The sequence below is a fragment of the Lycium ferocissimum genome, chromosome 9 (assembly GCF_029784015.1).
Source record: "Lycium ferocissimum isolate CSIRO_LF1 chromosome 9, AGI_CSIRO_Lferr_CH_V1, whole genome shotgun sequence".
Taxonomy (NCBI): Eukaryota; Viridiplantae; Streptophyta; class Magnoliopsida; order Solanales; family Solanaceae; genus Lycium; species Lycium ferocissimum.
In genome coordinates, this window is record NC_081350.1 from 403,776 (window position 1) to 411,004 (window position 7,229).

General features: G+C 33.9%; 1 long non-coding RNA gene across 1 annotated transcript; it reads left to right on the forward strand.

Annotated features, from left to right (window-relative positions):
- The first annotated feature begins 1,969 nt into the window (after nt 1–1,969).
- On the forward strand, nt 1,970–7,012 carry LOC132069187 (uncharacterized). The gene is made up of 5 exons (XR_009417689.1): nt 1,970–2,205; nt 2,432–2,694; nt 5,107–5,243; nt 5,352–5,963; nt 6,863–7,012. It is a non-coding gene; the product is annotated as an uncharacterized LOC132069187 (long non-coding RNA).
- Nucleotides 7,013–7,229: the final 217 nt, after the last annotated feature.

Here is a 7,229-nt window from a genome sequence, read left to right on the forward strand (position 1 = left end):
GTCTCAAAGAGACATGTCAGAAAGAGGATAGCTGCAAGGAATTATGATGAGAATTTGATGAATGAGTTCATAGAGGAGCATTTGGGTGGTTCTTTGAGGAAGAGGAATAAGACAAAGCAAATTTTGGAGAAAGAAAATGAAACAAAGGCCGTGATAGCTCTTTATTTGGGCTTCCCCATTGATGACCTTCTTGATGAAGAAAGAAGGGTTGGAGTTGCAAGTGAACTGGGTGGGAAAGAGTAAAATGGTTACATCATTGTGAGAAACCATATTCTTGCAAAAAGGAGGGAGAATGGGCAAATTTGGCTGTCACATGGGGTTTGGGTCTTTGGGGATATTTGGGGTCATTTTGCAAGTGAGTCGAATTTAATTTCACCAGATATAAATTGGGAGAAAAAAATATCCACGTATGATAATAAGGTGGGGACAATGAGAATTAATGACTCAGGGGAAAATATGAGCTCAAAGTTGAATGATAAGAGCAAATATATTAAAAAAAGTGTAATAAAATGTCTTCCCACAACTTATGTAAATATCAATTTTATGTTTAAAAATTTTAAAAAAATTACCTAGCCCGACTAAGCCCAATTAAACTCCTAATGGAGTAGGGGGTGGGTCAGACACCCTTTTCCTTCAAAATCCATTTTCAATGTCTTCACTCCTTTGTACAATTCCAATTATCAGTACCAATAATTCAAAAAATTGTAAGCTTCCCTCAATACCCTTTTAACTACTGTATATGTACGTACAACTCTTCACTTCCATGCATACATTTCTCTAATTTTGATATTAGGGTTTTGGGAATTAATAAAAGCTGTGTCTTTTTTTTTTTCAACTTGAGTTTTGAGGATAAAGATAAGTTTTTTGAAGTGTTTTTGGAGTTGGGTCTTGATTATTACTATGTGAGGTTTCAAATTTATTTTGGTTTCTTATAATTGGTACTATAATAATGTTTTGATAAGCTAAAAATTGTGTCTTTGTTTTCCCTACCTTGGGTTTTGAGGATTAAGATCAGTGTTTGAAGTGTTTATGGAGTTGGGTCTTTGATACTAGTGAGTTTCAAATTTATATTGTGTTTCTTACAATTGGTAGTTTAATAATAATGCCTTGATAATGTTATAAATTTTTATTTTGACCTAAAAATTGTGTCTCTTTTTTCCCACCTTGGTTTTTGAGGATTAAGATAAGTCTTTGCAGAGTTTTTGGAGTTGAGTTTTGGTTATTATTGTGCGGAGTGTCAAATTTATATTGGGTTTCTAATAATTGGTAGTGTAATAATAATAATAATAATGTTTTGATAAAGTTATAATTTTTTTTGAGGTAAAATTTGTGTCTTTTTCCCCACATTGGTTTATGAGGATTAAGATCAATTTTTGAAGTGTTTTTGGAGTTGGATCTTGGTTATAATTGTGTGGGGTTTCAAATTTATATCGGGTTTCTAATAATTGGTATATAATAATAATGTTTTGATAAGGTTATAATTTTTTTTCCTCCTTAGTTTTGAGGATTAAGATAAGTTTTTGAAGTGTTTTTGGAGTTGGGTCTTGGTTATTACTATGTGGAGTTTCAAAGTTGGCACATTAAAGTTGTCTCGGCCCAATCCGAATCCATGAGGGGAAAAACTTTAAGGGGTCGGATTGGTCCACTTGACTGACTTAAATTAGTATGAATTCATTATTTAAACGATCACTGAAGTATAGTTTAGTCAGCACCAATGCGTTTTCATCATGATATAACTCTTCAAATTATGATGGATTCCTTTATGGATTTTCAATGTTAAGATGGTTTTCTTTTTTAAAAACAAAATGTTAACAGGAACATTAGCCATGTGATTACAAACATTATCTTAGATGATCTTGTCAAAAATATCGTTTGTCAGTATGAAGATTTAAGTAGTATATTTCAAAATCTTGAGATATTAGACAAAATCATATATATATATATATATATATATATAAAAGCAGGCCAAAGGCCCGGCACGTGACGCTTCTCATCAATCAGAAAACCCATTTTTCTTTTTCCTCATATTTTTGGCTTAAATCCTATTTTCCCTACTTATTTAGTATTTGTTTTAGAAAAACAATAGTCACTTACCCGCGCCGTTTCCTCTTTATTTTTATTTTTTCCCACGCAACGCTTCGTTACCTCTTCCTCTTCCATTACAATGCTTTCTCTTCTTTCTATTTTATCTCTCTGTTGCCCAAGGTATTCTCCTCTTTACCTTCCTGAGATTCTTAGGTTTTCTTTCATATTTCTACTTTTCAGAATTAAACCTAACCCTTTACGCATCTGTTTTCCAAATTCCTGTTTACACATTTATATAGGCATTCTTTCGAGATCCTGTTTTAAAATTTTGTTTTATGTTTTTTGTCTACTATCTTCACATTCTATATAGTCGATGCTTAATGCTTTGACTTATGTTTAATTGCAGCAATCAAATTTGCATTGTTTATTCAGTCCGTGTTGGCATCACAGTTGTGAAGAGGAACCACATCACAAATTGTTCCCGACTTAATTGGGGAGAAATAGAAAGAATGTGACATGCTTATTGTGACGCTCATGAACTATTCGAAAAGATGCCCTATAGAGAGATCTTGGCCACGACTTCACGAAAAGGTGTTATTTACTCAACAGATGGAAAATTCCCTACAAGGACGGCTTCAGTAAAGGGTGTTATTTACTCAACAGATGCAGGTTGGTAATTCTTTGAAAGTAAATCCTTACCCATATATGTTCTTGGGATATATTTGCAGTATGTAAAATCTACACCTTTAATGTTTTGTACATGTTTTATCATTTGGTATACCTGTAGTCTGCCTTTGTTGCATGAAGTTAAACAGTAATCACAGAACTGAAGATTTTACTCGCTCTGTCTATCTATGTGTACATGGTGGGTGGATGAGCCATTTTCAAGGGGTTAGCTGAGAGTTTTTGAGTAACCAATGTATAAGAAAAGGTGTTCTTCAGTTGATTATAACTTGTCTTTTTCTTATATACTCCCTCTGTTTCAATTTGTTTGAACCTATTTCCTTTTTAGTTCGTGCCAAAATGAATGACCTCTTTCCTAATTTGGAAACAAATTCACTGTATGAATGATTTACAGCCACACAAATTTTCAAGGCTTATTTTGAACCAAAAGTTTTCCCTCTTTCTTAAATGTCGTGCCCAGTCAAATGGGTTCATATAAATTGAAACGGAGGGAGTATATTCTATTTTTAGAAGACTAACTACATTTTTGATTTAGTATGTAAGAAGTTATTTTCACAGTGGAGTACTCAGTACCTTTTACAAGGCGAGAATTAGGCTTTGTTTTTGTCAATGATAAGAATGTGTCCTTGTTGGTTGTTGATACATGATGGCCGATGTTGCAGTGACTACAATTTTCGTTTCGAACGTATCTTTTTGGAAACGTGGCACTCTCCTAGGCCTGGATTCTTATTTATCTATTTTCTCAGTTTTTTGGCTTTTCTCTTATTTTCCTACCTTTTTTGCCTTTTTCCTCATTGTTTTAATAGCTCATCTATAACAAAATGCCGTTTCACATCCATCCTGAAACAGTTAAAATTATAATGAAATAGTAGTTACTCTCCCAAACATAACCAATATCTCTTCTACACGGTTGTCTCGGAAATGTAAAGATTACCCTAAGGCCCTAACCCCATACTTTTCCCTGCTTCTACCTCTCCATGGTGATTGTTGCTTTGCAGGGGCTGCGGTAATCTTTTACTCTTCTCATTTGATGTGGCTTAGGAGGAATTGAAACGACGGTCCCATAATTGCTTTGAGTTTTTTTTTGGTTTGTGCCTCTGATGCAGCCTTCTTCCCTTCCTACATCCAAACCTTTATGCAGATTACAATGACGAAAATAACAATGGGAGAAATCAATGCTCCCTTATTTCTCCTTTCAATTCCTTAGACCGATACTTTCCATGAAAAAGGGTAAGAAAGTTTTATTCAACTTTATTTCATTTATTGTTTATGCAATTCAATGCAACTTGTATATGTGCTATGTATATGGCAGTTCTTTGTCAAGAGAATACAAAGTTTGGCTCCATGAAAGTTATTATGATCTTCAATTTTGTCGTAAAAAAATTATGCCTATTATAACTGTGTTAATGAATCAGCTTCGCGCCAGTTGGCCATGGGGTTGTATTTGATGGAGAAGACAATACAATATAGGTCAGATTTTGTCCCTTTTATTTTTCCCTCATTCAATAATATGTTTAAGAGAATTAACCTCAATCTCAAAGTCATTGTTCATTAAGTGAAGGCTTGTCATACCATTGCCCCTCTCTTGAATCACTTCATTATGAGTGGGTATTTGGTTTATTCATAATTCATCGAGAAGACTTCCATTCATTCCTCCTTATTTTTTGTGATCTAAACCTACTATTTTTGTTAAATTGATAGGATAATGGTATATCCGCGGACACCCTTGCAAATATCTGTACTGAACCGATTCCTAAGACAAAAAAGGGAATAATAACTATGAGATTAGTTTTATGATGGAGCCAAATGAAACAAGAGGCTGAAGAGAGTACCATTTTATGTATGCATCCATCCTCCAGTCCAAGCAGCCAAAAGAAGTATGCAAATAACATATATTCAGGGAATGACTTCTTAGTGATCTATTGAAGCTAAAAGTCAATAAGATTAAATCTCATGAATTTTGCATATTAATCTAAAGATTGAAAATAAGTATTACTATGTGTTGTTTTTGCACAGCTGATTTCTCTTTAGATGCAACAATTGTGTCTTATTCACTTTTCTCCCAATTGAGTGGAAAATTTAAAAGGTCGGTGCTCATTTTGTTCGGTTTAATTCTCAATTGTTTTTTGAAGTTTGTTTTGAGTTTTTACCTCTTTGTTATGGCAAAGCACGAAGTAATTTCATGCAGATTTAATGATAATTGCCGACAACCATTTGTAAATAAGTAACTTGCATTTTCACTGGAATAGAGATTTAATTGAAAACTCATGATCTTGGAACAAATATTGCCTGCTTCTCCATTAATTTAGGTGACTTTTGATGTTGGTTTGCAACCACTTCTTGAATGTATCTCTCTATTGATCCCCAATGAATTTGATTCTTTCTTTGTCTCTTCAGGAATATGATGTTGCATCAATTTGTTATTGATGAAATCTTTTATCTGAAGTTGATTCGGGGATTTACTTAGACTTTGGTGGTGTAAGGAAAGCCCGCAAGTACTTTAATATAATCCGGAAGATCAGAAGTTGTATGCAGTAAGTTGTATAGTTTCTTCAAGAAATGGCTTCTTCTATTGCTAAACTGGTTGTAATTTATTAGTCTGCTATCATTCTCAAAATCTTTTACTGTTGTTTTATTGCCAGTTTGTGACTTCATTGGAGCAGGTTGTTTCAGCGTAAAGAATGATGACTTGAAGCAGGAATTCTTTCGGTTATAAGTTTTATTATTGTTCGGAAAATTTGCTTTTGGAATTGTCGTTTTTCTTCACACCTTTGTCTACTAATTCTGGGAAGTTGCCACAACAATATTGATCAACCAAAAGTTCATATAGAGGGAGAACCTCAGATGAGACTATGAATGTAGGGTATTACTTACATAACTGTTCATTTCCTGAAACTTTTCTCGAATAAACTATTGATATCCGAAAATCATGTGAGTATTTATGAAGTTCAGTTCGTTGTTTTTTTCGTTTTACTTTGAATATAAATAGACATGTAATTTAGCGGCCATTTGTTTCTCAGAAAACAAGTTTAAGAGATCTTTTTAATCTATTAAAAATTTATGTGATCTTCTGTTGACTACATATTATGCTCGATATCAACTTATGGTTTGAGAACATGAAAGTTAACTACTGTTGTTCATTTTTTGAATGCCGAAGGAAGTATTGAATAAGAAGATGCAAAGCAACGGGACTGATTGGCATGTCTTGAGGCGGGTCATGAAAGGGATCAAGACTGTTGACATCCCGAAACCATGTGAGTAAACATAGATTTCTGGTCTTTGCATTTTTTCCACACTTGAAATGTGGACGAATATGTAATTTAGTGGCCACTGTTCAGAAAAACAAGTTTAACAGATCTTGCATGGTAAAGAAAAATCAAAAGCTTTCACTTCTCCCTAAATCAAAGCGTGGTTGGAGGCAACAATAGTCTCTATGAGTACCAGCTGGACTTTCTAATATAGGAAGTCTATAATTTACTGTGGTAATTCAGTATCTAATGTTTCTTATGTTTTTAAATTAGCTAATTTTATCAAAGAGATTATTGAGGTTGATTATTTTGCCCATTCTCTGCTTTCCTCCAAATTTGTAATCGATAACATGTTCGCATATCAAGATGCATCAGGCCAGTAACTTAAAAAGAAAAGAAAAATGTTCATTTTTTGTCGCTCTACAGAAAAGGAGGCTTTGCTATTGTGCATATGTTCTGTAATTTAACACTATCTTAGTGTTGTATTTTGATAAAGTACATTACCTTCCTCTAAAAAGAGTACATCTAATGTCATCAAGTATTTTACTGATAGTAGGATTCCATCTCTGGCAAATTGAGGGTGCAGGTTAACTGTGACTGTATGGCTGCCTTATTGTATTCTTCAGCTACTACATATTTTGTCTTTTGTTGGATTTAAGTTTTAAAAAATGGTAATACTTTTTCATGCTCTTTTAGATACTTATTTTAACATGAAAGAATTAAGATCACACCCTTTTAGATACTTACGTTTTCTTGCGGCTCATGGAATTGTATGAGCTATCATTTAGATTCTCTTTTATTCCCCCTTTCGGCGTTCTCAGAAAGTTTAATAAAATTTGAAAGTCCATGAAGAGGCTTTGTTCTTAGTTGTATTTTGTCTTGATGTGATTTGATTTGTCCTGCAGGTGATGTTTGACTTGATTTGCTTCAAAGCTGGTGTTTTCATAGTATATGGCCATGAGACTATCCCCGCATTAACTGCAGGATTCATGTTTGCAAATGGCTGGTGGGGAAGAACTAGATTTTATTCTTTTGGTATCAAAACTTATATAGGGGAGTATATCATGCACCTCCGGCAAACCTTCTCGAGGTAGTGATACATAGTGGTTTGCCGGGGAAGCATGATAATTCTTTCTCATATAAGTTTACTTTGATAAGGATATGATGAGAGCTGCTGCCGGTGGTACAAGTGAAGACTTGGGAGGTGATCGAGTTTACTCAAATATCTTAAGTGGTCTGAGAAGATCAATTTGCTTTTGTGACTCATTACTG